At 40.5% G+C, this 12,474-nt stretch overlaps 1 long non-coding RNA gene across 1 annotated transcript in view; it reads right to left on the reverse strand.

Moving 5' to 3' along the window:
- Nucleotides 1–12,474, reverse strand: part of LOC135233021 (uncharacterized) — a 146,973-nt gene that overhangs the window by 95,203 nt on the left and 39,296 nt on the right. The gene's annotated exons all lie outside the window — the stretch shown is intronic.

Below are 12,474 nucleotides of genomic sequence, written 5' to 3' on the forward strand. Positions count from 1 at the left end.
GTGAGATTATAGATAGATAGATAGATAGATAGATAGATAGATAGATAGATAGATAGATAGATAGATAGATAGATAGATAGATGATAGATAGATAGATAGATAGATAGATAGATAGATAGATAGATAGATAGATAGATAGATAGATAGATAGATAGATAGATAGATGATAGATATACATATAGATATATATACACATACCAAGCTGGATGACAGAATTGTTTTGTACCAGTGACTGCTGTGTACCATCTTTCCTTTCCTCATATTGAAAAGCAGGGTCAGTTTCAAATACCCTATGCTTTTTTTACCAATATATGCTATATGTATAGAGTGAGACAACTTTACCCTTTAGTTTCTGGTCTTCAGATTGAGTACTTGAACCAGAGGATAGTACTTAGGGAGCCTCACTTGCCCCTGGAGTTAATTTAGATGAGATTTACACTTATATTTAAATGAAAGCGTAGACTTCTGAGCCAGTGCTTAATGAAAAGAGAGTATTGAGGAGTACTGGGAGTATTGAGAAGAGGAGGTGAGTATATATTACATGTGGGAGAGATAAGAAGGATAGAAATTGTTATCGTCAGAGGGTACTGGTCTGGGTAGAGGAATTTCAAAAAGTGGCTGCCATAAATTTCCGCCTTCTCAGGAGAATGCCCTGGCTAAGTAAAGCATTACTGAAAAAAAACAACAAAGTGGTAGGCTTCACACTATCTGATTTTAGAACCTATTATACCACCATTGTAGTCAAAACCACCCTGGTATTGGTACAACAACAGATACATAGACCAATGGAGCAGAAATGAGAATCGAGACATAAATCCATCCACATATGAGCAGCTGATATTTGACAAAGGCCCAAAGTCTGTTAAATGGGGAAAGGACAGTCTCTTTAACAAATGGTTCTGGCATAACGGGACAGCCATCTGCAAAAAAATGAAACAAGACCCATACCTCACACCATGCACAAGGACTAACTCAAAATGGATCAAAAACCTAAATGCAAAAGGATAAAGATCATGGAAGAAAAAATTGGGACAATGCCAGGAGCATATACACTATACAAAACATTACTAACAATGCACAAATGGCAGAAAAAAAACTAGATAACTGGAGCTTCTAAAAATTAAGCACTTATGCTCATCCAAAGACTTCACCAAAAGAGTAAAAAGACTACCTACAGACTGGGAAGAAGTTTTTGACTACAATAAATCCAATCAGCCTCTGATCTCTAAAATCTACAGGATACTGCAAAAATACAACAATAAAACATATAACCCAATTAAAAAATCGGTGTCATGTATTGAATTGTGTCCCCCCCCCCCAAAATACCTGTCAACTTAGTTAGGCCATGATTTCCAGTATTGTGTGGTTGTCCTCCATTTTGTGATTGTAATTTTATGTTAAGAGGATTAGGGTGGAATTGTAACACCACCCTTACTCAGGTCACCTCCCTGATCCAATGTAAAGGGAGTTTTCCTGGGGTGTGGCCTGCACCACCTTTTATCTGTCAAGAGATAAAAGGAAAGGGAAGCAAGCAGAGTGTTGGGGACCTCATACCACCAAGAAAGCAGCACCAGGAGCAGAGCACGTCCTGTGGTTCTGGGGTCCCTGCACCTGAGAAGCTCCTTGACCAGGGGAAGATTGAGGACAAGGGCCTTCCTCCAGAACAAAAGACTTCCCCTGGAGCTGACACTCTGAATTCAGACTTCTAGTCTACTGGACTGTGAGAAAATAAATTTCTCTTTGTTAAAGCCATCCACTTATGGTATTTCTGTTAAGCACTGGATAATTAACACAGTTGGCAAAGGATATGAACAGGCATTTCACCAAAGAAGACATTCAGGCAGCTAACAGATACATGAGTAAACTATTTCGGGCATCCAGATCAACTGAGTCTTCAGATAACTATAGTCATAGCTGACATCTGCCTGCAGCTGCATAAGAGACCCCAAGCAAGAATTGTTCAGCTGAGCCTAATCAAACCACACACACTTGTTACTGATGTTAGGTGCCTCGAGTAGGTTCTGACTCATAGCGACACTGTGTACAACAGAACAAAACACTGCCTGGTCCTGCGCCATCCTCACAATCATTGTTATGCTTAAGCCCGTTGTTGCAGCCACTATGTCAATCCATCTCCTTGAGGGTCTTCCTCTTTTTCACTGATGCTCTACTTTGCCAAGCATGAGATCCTTCTCCAGAGACCAATCCCTGCTGACAACCTGTCCAAAGTATGTGAGACGCAGTCTCGCCATCCTTGCTTCTAAGGAGCACTCTGGCTGTACTTCTTCCAAGACAGATTTGTTCGTTCTTTTGGCAGTCCATGATATATTCAGTGGTCTTCTCCAACACCACAATTTAAAGGCCTCAATTCTTCTTTGGTTTTCCTTATTCATTGTCTAGCTTTCACCTGCATAGAAAATGATTAAAAACACCATGACTTGCGTCAGGCACCCCTTAGTCTTCAAGGTGACACCTGTGCTTTTCAACACTTTAAAGAGGTCCTTTGAAGCAGATTTGCCAATTGCAGTGCATCTTTTGATTTCTTGACTCCTGCTTCCATGGGTGTTGATTGCGGATCCGAGAAAAATGAAATCCTTGACAACTTCAATCTTTTCCCCATTTATCATGATGTTGCTTATTGGTCCAGTTGTGAGGATTTTTGTTTTCTTTATGTTGAGGTGTAATCCATACTGAAGGCTGTGGTCTTTGATATTCATCAGTAAGTGATTCAAGTCCTCTTCACTTTTAGCAAACAAGGTTGTGTCATCTACATAATGCAGGTTGTTAATGAGTCTTCCTCCAATCCTGATGCCCACACATTACACAGACAATAATAAATTGTTGTTTTAAGTCTCCATGTTTTGGCGTGGTTTGTTATGCAGTAGTGTTGTTGTTGTTAGGTGCCGTTGAGTCGATTCCAACTCATAGCAACCCTATGCACTACAGAAGGAAACACTTCCCAGTCCTGCACCATCCTTACAATCATTGTTATGCTTGAGCTCATTGTTGCAACCACTGTGTCAATCCACGTCCTTGAGATTCTTCCTCTTTTCCACTGACCCTGTACTTTCCCAAGCATGATGTCCTCCAGGGACTGATCCCTCCTGACAACATGTCCAAAGTATGTAAGACGCAGTCTCGTCATCCTTGACTCTAAGGAGCATTCTGGCTGCATTTCTTCCATGTGTCTGTCAGTTTATCATACTGTGGGGGCTTGCATGTTGCTGTGATGCTGGAAGCTATGCCACCGGTATTCAGATACTAGCAGGGTCACCCACGGAAGACAGGTTTCAGCTGAGCTTCCAGACTAAGACAGACTAGGAAGAAGGACCCAGCAGTCTACTTCTGAAAAGCATTAGCCAGTGAAAACCTTCTGAATGCAGCAATAGACAACCAGAATAGAGACGAAATGCTTAAGGAGGTTGAAGACAGCACTGTATAAGATTCCCATCCTAGGCATATTGAGAGTTCCAAATTCCTGCTGAGATTATTTGATTAATAAAATTTTAATATTATTTAAACATTAATTAATATATTACCAAAAAAAAAAAGAAAACTCAAACCCGTTGCTATCTAGTCAAATCTGACTCATAGTTACCCTATGGGACAGAGTAGAACTGCCCCATAGAATTTCTAAGGAGCAGCTGGTGGATTCAAACTGCCGACCTCTTGGTTAGTAACCATAGTCTTAATCACTGAGCCAGCAGGGCTCCTTGGTATCCCAAATCATATCTTTAATAGAAGCTATGATCTCACAAATGTGCTTTTCCAAGTTTCAGAGCAGGCCAAATTGGGCTGCTAAATAAAGAAGTAGTAAAAATAATTACCACTTCTCTAATAGATCTTATTTTATGGGTTTCAATTCTAGAAGGCTCTGTTATGATTCACATTGGGGTGCATTGATTGTTTTAACCATGGATTGAGGGTGCATAGGTACATGGGGTCCCTTTGCCAAGCCAATTGTAAGTGCCAAAGACTTAGTTTTAATTATTACTTACTGGGTCAGACTATTGGTGATCATTATGGCATATTGCAGAGCAGTGGGTAGATGACTGTGGGGAATTTAGGCAAGGCAGTATTTCCAATGGTTACGGTAAAGCACTTTAATTTTTTCTCTAACATATATTCAGTAGTTCCAGCAAGATTATAGGGAGTGCTATGTTTAAATTTGGAAACTCTGGTGGCGTGGTTAAGTGACCAAAGGGTCAGCAGTTCAAATCCACCAGGCACTGCTTGGAAACTCTACAAGGCAGTTCTACCCTGTCCTATAGGGTCGCTATGAGTCGGAAATGACTTGACTTGATGGGTTTGTTTGTTTGTTTGTTTTTTGGTATGTTTAAATTTAGTGGAATCATCAGGTATAACTGTACTGTGAGCTCCAGTATTGATTAAGGTCATGAAGATTTGCCAATTGTTACATTTCAACAGATATTAAAGTTAGCTCAGAACCTGTGTTGTGCAGGCACAAAAACCAATCATCACCCTTTTACCTTTTGCTTTATAAATTCTTTCAGTAAATTTTGGATTTTGATTTTGGGAAAACTGTAGACCTTTGTTTAAGTTTTTTTGTTTCCTCCCTTTGTATCTAGGTTTTTTTATTTGCTTGTTACTTCAAAATAGGAGGAGCATTCTCTTTACCCTGCTCACATTTATAAGTTTTTTCTCCACAGACTCTTATATCAATGGTTGTTTTGTTGGACTTAAGGACCCTGACCTTCATCCAGGTTTGAACTAATTCTGTGGCTGTACCATAGGATGATATGGATGTTTTTCCATATAGCCCTCAGGGTCAGGGTCTTTCTGGCAACAGATGCATAGGTGGCAGAAACATCAAAGTTATGTAGTAGAATCTAAGTGAGCCATCTGCATGTAGGAGTGTGACCTCATGATGCCACATAGTAACTGCTCTTTTTCCACACAAGTGACAACCCAGTGGACCCATATATTGCACAGGGCATCGGTCTTTCCCTTGGGCACTCTACATAATGAGAGACAATGCCTGGTTGAAGCATACAAACAGTGGTCACAGGGTAAGAATTTTTCTCCTCAACCTAGCATCAGTCATACCTTATGCTTCTGTTGAGACACACAAGACATACAAATAGGTATGATTAAGGCACATGACCCTGAGCCACTTTAAGTAGGGTCTCACTCCCATATTCCTGTCATTAAACACCAATTATACTTCCAACATAAAAAAAAAAATGGATGAGTTAAATCTATAAAAGAGGCTCAGTAGAACTCAGCAAATGCATCCCAAAGTAACGCAGCTCAAAGCACAAGCCAGCCATCAGTCAGCAGCTCAAAATGCATACTCAGATCTGCAGTTGAGACACTCTAGTAAGATAGATAGAGAGATAACTTCTAAAACTCAACAACAAAAAGACAAACAATCTAATCAAAAGATGGACAAAGGTCTTAAATAGACATTACTCCAAAGAAGATATACAAATGGCCAATAAGCACATGAAAGAATGTTCAATACCATTTGTCATCACAGAGATTCATATCAAAACCACAATGAGAAACCACTTCACACACTGGGCTTTTTTTTTTTTTTTTTTTTGCATTAGAGAAAAATAAACTTTTACTTGTTTAAAACTCTGTATTGTCAGTCTCCATTACTGAAAGCTAAATGTGATCAAATAGATGCGCCATAGAACCATTTATTAAAATGGGAAATATCGGATGGGAAAGAGGGAGAAGGAAAGAGATTGGAATAAAGTTCACACCTGGATAGAATTAAGTTTGATATGCCCATCAGATATCTAAGAGGAGATGTCAAATGGGCAGCCTGAATATATGAATCTGTATGTTTTCAGAAGGGGGGTATCCAAATGTATATATCAGTAGGAGTGGTTTCTACCAAGGCCGTGAAATGTTACGGCCATATGTCAACCTCATCAATCTTTTCTGACTTCAGGAGACAGGGTAGTGACTAAAGAGAGGTTGTGAGTTTTAAGTAATCTTTCTGGTTTCACTTCCAAATCAGTGTTATCATTAGATTTCTGTTTATCAATTTAGTTCCTCAGCATCATCTATAGGCAATTTCCTCAATGGAAAATTTCTCAAGATTTGCTGCTAATGAATAACTCTGGCAACTGGGTCTCCAAGGTCCAGAAAGAGTTCTTCTAGTCCCAAGAGACATAAAGATTGATAATGTTTGCCTCTCAAGCTGTATCAACTCTACTTTCTGACATTGTTTCACCAATGCAGGCAAAAGCCCTGGGTTCACTGGTCCATTCCATCTGCCCACGAAGAGTATCAGACAGAGTGGAGATTTCTAAAGTTATCTCTCATGGAATGGAGATTAGAGAACCCATCAGGTAAGAATGGGAAGTGGCATTTGACAAAGTAATGGGCTCAGGATTTAAAGCGGGCCATAACCAAAACCAAACCAAACTTGTTGCCCATGAATCGATTCCGGCTCATAGCAACCCAGTAGAAAAGAGTAGAACTGCCCCATAGGGTTTCCAAGGAGCAGCTGGTGGATTCGAACTGCTGACCTTTTGGTTAGCAGTCAAACCCTTAACCATTATGCCACTAGGGCTCGGAGGGTATAAATTCAATACTCTGAGGCCTAGATAACCTTGAAAGTCCACTTATTTTGTGTGTCTATTTCCAAACCATTTCAGCTATAAGAAAATACCTTATGTGGTAAAACTGTTACCAGGTAGTTTACATGGAAATATCTAGTAGGAAGATAAAACGTGCATCTGGAGTTTAGGGGAGAAGCTGGAATTGAAGATAAAATTTGAGAGTTATGTGCTTATATATATTTAAAGCAAGGAACTAGATGACAGAGAAAAAGCTCAAAAGTGAGTAATAAAAGAGGAGGAGGAAACAGTCAAGGAGACTGGGAAGTTGCTGTCAGTAAGTTCAGTAGAAAACTAGAAGAGAATGATGTTGTCTTGGAAGTAAGGCAAAGAAAATTCTTGAAGTAAGGAAAGACTGAACCGTATAAAACCTTTTAAGAGGTCAAGTAACTAAATGGCTAAGAATTGAACTCTAAATTAACAAGAGTAAATTTCAGTGGAATGGTAAGAGCAAAAGCTTGATTGAAGTGAGTTCAAGAGAGAATGGAAGGTAAAATAATGAGTTTGGAGAGTAATTAACAATGAGTGTGCAGACAATGAGCTTTTTGAAGAGTTTGGCTATATATAGCAGAGAAGTAGAGCAGTAGCTGGAGAAAGCTATGGAGACATGCCAGGGTATTAGGATACAGTTCATCTGAGACTGAAATTTCAGAGACTAGAAAGGATCTCACAACTCCTAGATGCTGAAGTATTACCCAGATAACCTCAGTACGGAGCCACACCTGACCTTAGATACAACTTGAGCTATATATTTTCCAAATGAATAACCTGGAGGTGGATATAATAACAGTGAGAACACTCAAACAAAATCATCAAGAAGATCCAACCTGGGAGAAGATGTGAAGATGTGAGAAGTGCAGCCCTGTGAGGAGTATTGTCTGGAAAGATAAAGGAGTAGAAAAAAACAAAAACAGTAGGGAAAGTCTTAATCTTGTAGGAGGAGGGAAATCTTCCAGTTCTCAATTAAAAAAAAAAAGAGAGACAGAGAGAGAAAGTGTATAGAGAGGGGAAAGGAAAGGAAGAGTGATAGACGTATGGTTGATATGATGCCCTATATTTTAACTTCTACTCAGCATACTGGCAGCATCAACATCACCTTGAAGCATGTTAGAAGTGTAAATTCTCACATCCTACTCTGGATCTACTAAATCAAAATCTTTGGGGTGGAACTCAAGACTCTGATTTAACTAGCTCTCCAGGTGATTTGGATGCACACCAAGGTTTGAGAAGCACCATTCTCAAGTATTCAAATACAATCCACATAAAGATGGAAAAGGTTATGTCTATCTATCCTAAATCAATTATCCATTGAAACATCTAAAGATTGATGGAATCAAAGAGTTAATGAGTATGTAAGTGGAAAAGGAAAAGGAAACTGTGCCTGTCACACAACCCATCATTAAACTTCTATTATAGACTCTTCATGATGATCTGAGGTTGAAAGGATGAGCAGTTGACTCAGAGTGAAGGGAAGGAATATGGCACATGTGAGGGAATGAAAGGCAGTCAGTGTAGTTGGGGAGCAAAAAATGAGTGGACTATGGTGCAAGATAAGGCTGGTGAGTTGCCTTTTGGTCAAAACACATTGAGCTTTGTAAGAAGTATAGGGATTTTAATTTTTTTCATAAGAGCAATAGTTCTCTATTGTTTGTTTTCATTTTAAGAAATGCATTATTTTTAAACAATGAAGTAACATGATCAGATTTTCTTTTTGAAAAGATCACTCTGGCTGCAGTGTGGAGAATATATTGGACGATGCAAAAGTGAACAGAATAAACCAGTCAGGAGGTTAGCAGTGCTCTAGGCAATCAACAATAGCTTGAACAAGAGCAGTAACTGTACAGATGGATAGGAACATTTATTGAGCTTCTACCATGTCTAAGTACTGGCATGCAGCCTGTGTCTTCAAAGAGCTCAGTGGTGAATACAGATTCACAAACATGTAGTTATATCATCCTGTAATACCCACTCCCACTGCCGTCAAGTCGATTCCAACTTATAGCCACTCTATAAGACAGAGTAGAACTGCCCCCATAGGGTTTCCAAGGAGCTAGCTGGTGGGTTTGAACTGCTGACCTTCTGGTTAGCAGCCAAGCTCTTTAAACACTTTGCCAACAGGGCTCCATCCTGTAATACAAAGTTTAATTAAGAGAGCTCTTTCATACTTAGAGAACTCCGGGAAGCATTCTGTTGTTCCCCTCATTCCTTCGTCTTTGTGCTTCCTCACTTTGGCCATCCTTTATGAAATCCAACTCCATTGCTATTTTAGTTTCTTTTCTCCATTCCTTAGAGAAGTGATGTAAGGGAAACCCATTGCCAAGAGATGTGATCCAGAGTTCAACCCACTGCAGTGCCTAACAGTAAGTGAATCCTCTTCACACTGATCCCTTTCTTGCAGCACACCAAAGCCCCGAATGAACTGCAGCAGACCCCTGACTTTGTCCTCTTGGGGTTATTCAGTCACCCAGAGCAATGGCAGTACTTCTTTGGTCTTTTCCTGGCACTCAGCTTGCTGCTTCTGCTGGCTATTAGTACTGATACCCACCTCCACACTCCCATGTACTTCTTCCTGGGCCAGCACTCTCTGGTGGATCTCTGCTTCACTTCCACCACAGATCCCAAAATGCTGGAGACTTTGTGGACCAGCAATGGATCCATCTCTTTCTCTGGATGTCTAGTCCAATTATATTTCTTTGCTGTTTTTGCTGATTTGGACAACCTGCTTGTGACTGCCATGGCTATTGACTGCTATGCTGCTATCTGCCATCCTCTGCATTACCCACTCCTAATGACTTCTTGCAGATGTGGACTGATGACGGCTGGGTCATGGGGACTGGCCCACTCCATCTCTCTAATCCATACCCTGTTGCTACCCCAGCTATCCTTTTACATTAATCAAGAGATTCCTCACTTTTTCTGTGATCTAGGACCACTCCTATGGCTTTCCTGCTCTGACGTCCACCTTAATGAGTAGCTGGTGATGGTTCTGACTGGATTTTTAGGAATCAGTCCTCTCCTCTGCCTCATAAGCTCTTATGCCTACATTTTCCATGCTGTGGCTAGGGCTCCATCAGCACAGGGGAAAAAGAAAGCTCTGGCCACATGCAGCTCCCACCTCTCCACGGTCTTTCTCTTCTACAGCACAGTCTTTGCTGCCTACCTGAAACACCCATCAACTTCTCATTCTCCTGGGGAACTGATAGCTGCTGTCATGTATGCTCTGGCAACTCCCACTCTAAAACCTTTCATTTATAGTCCAAGAAATAAAGATGTGAAGAGTTCTCTGAAAAGAATTCTGGACATGGACAGTTCTCAGGATTAAAGACAAGCCCCATAACCAAGCACTTTGGAAAAAATCACTCTTCATCTCATCACCACATTTGCAAAGTGAGCCCATTAACACCAAGGCTGTCACAGAGCATTATATGATTGATTGGAAAGAATATTAAAGCAGAAATCAGAGGAATTACATTCTAGGTCCCACTCTGTTGGTGGTGGTGGTGCCATCCAAGTAGGCTCCAATTCATAGCAACATTACTTGTAACAGAATGAAATATTGTCTGGTCCTGTGCCATCCTCACAATCATTGCTATGTTTTAGCCCATTGTTGCAGCCACTGTGTCAGTCTATCTCATTGAGAGTCTCTCTTTTTCACTGACCCTCTACTTTACCAAGTGTGATGCCCTTCCCCAGTAATTAGTTCCTCTGTAGGTGTAGGTTTTAATTTGTATATACACCTAGAGGTAGACTGGATTAGCAGCTCTTTAAATTGCCTTCTAACACTAATATCATTAAAACTTGATTATCCATTGCCATCACTACCACATTTTTTATGCCTATGAGTGATTTCACAATCAAGATCCTCACCAACATCTTTACTGTAGTCAATATCATCTTTTTTGTCATCAGAATCATCATACAAATTACCATCTTCAATACTACCCCCATCAATTTCACCAGTGCCAACACCATCAGTAAAAGAAACTTGTTTTATGCACTTTTCCCACTTTCACTTCCTCATTTTCCAGAGTTTATTAAATATTTATGTTTGTGCTATGTCTGCAAAAAGACAACCCAATGAAAAAATGGGAAGAAGATATGAATAGACTCTTCACTAAAGAAGACATTCAGGTAGCTAACAGATATACGAGGAAATGTTCACGATCATTAGCCATTAGAGAAATGCAGATCAAAACCACAATGAGATTTCATCTCACTCCAACAAGGCTGGCATTAATCCAAAAAATACAAAATAATAAATGTTAGAGAGGCTGTGGAGAGATTGGAACACTTATACACTGCTGGTGGGAACGTCAAATGGTACAACCACTTTGGAAATCGGTTTGGCGCTTCCTTAAAAAGCAAGAAATAGGACTACCATACGATCCAGCAATCCCACTCCTCAGAATACATCCTAGAGAAATAAGAGCCTTTACAAGAACAGATATATGCACACCCATGTTTATTGCAACACTGTTTACAATAGCAAGAAGCTGGAAGGAACCAAGGTGGCCATCAACAGATGAATGGATAAATTAATTATGGTGTATTCACACAATTGAATACTATGCAGCGATAAAGAATAGTGAGGAATCTGTGAAACATTTCATAACACAGAAGAAGCTGGAAGGCATTATGCAGAGTGAAATTAGTCAGTTGCAAAAGGACAAATACTGTATAAGACCACTATTAAAGAACTTGAGAAATAGTTGAAACTGAGAAGAAAACAGTCTTTCGTGGTTATGAGAGAGGGGAGGGAGGGAGGGTGGGAGGGGGCATTCACTAATTAGTTGGTAGATAAGAACTACTTTAGGTGAAGGGACAGACAGCACACAATACAGGGGAGGTCAGCACAATTGGACTACACCAAAAGCAAAGAAGTTTCCTGAATAAACTGAATGCTTCGAAGGCCAGCGTAGCAGGGGCAGGGGCCTGGGAACCATGGTTTCAGGGGACATCTAAGTAAACTGGCATAATAAAATCTATTAAGAAAACATTCTGCATCCCACTTTGGAGAGTGGCATCTGGGGTCTTAAATGCTAGCAAGCAGACATCTAAGATGCATCAATTGGTCTCAACCCACCTGGATCAAAGGAGAATGAAGAACACCAAGGACTCAAGGTAATTACCAGCCCAAGAGACAGAAAGGGCCACATGAACCAGAGACTACATCATCCTGAGACCAGAAGAACTAGATGGTTCACGGCTACAACCAATGACAGCCCTGACAGGGAACACAACAGAGAACCCCTGAGGGAGCAGGAGAGCAGTGGGATGCAGACCCCAAATTCTCATAAGACCAGACTTAATGGTCTGACTGAGACTAGAAGGACCCTGGTGGTCATGGCCCCCAGACCTTCTGTTGGCCCAGGACAGGAACCATTCCCAAAGCCAATTCTTCAGACATGGATTAGACTGGACAATGGGTTGGAGAGGCATGCTGGTGAGGAGTGAGCTTCTTGGATCAGGTGGACACTTGAGACTATGTTGGCATCTCCTGCCTGGAGGGGAGATGAGAGGGTGGAGGGGGTTAGAAGCTGGTGAAATGGACATGAAAGGAGAGAGTAGAGGGAGAGAGCGGGCTGTCTCATTAGGGGGAGTGTAATTGGGAGTGTGTAGCAAAGTGTATATGAGTTCTTGTTTGAGAGACTGACTTGATTTGTAAACTTTCACTTAAAGCACAATAAAAATTATTAAAAAAAAAAAGAAAGAAGGATTAGTTGGGAACTGAGTAATAGATGAATCAGGCTGATGCTACATGAACCCACTGTCAATAAACGTAGGACAGACAAACATTGTATGGCTCATTAAATGATGCAATATGAATAACATGGGAATGTTGGCATATTCTTGCTGGAAAAAAAAGAAATTTAACCAA

This window comes from Loxodonta africana, chromosome 1 (assembly GCF_030014295.1).
Source record: "Loxodonta africana isolate mLoxAfr1 chromosome 1, mLoxAfr1.hap2, whole genome shotgun sequence".
Taxonomy (NCBI): Eukaryota; Metazoa; Chordata; class Mammalia; order Proboscidea; family Elephantidae; genus Loxodonta; species Loxodonta africana.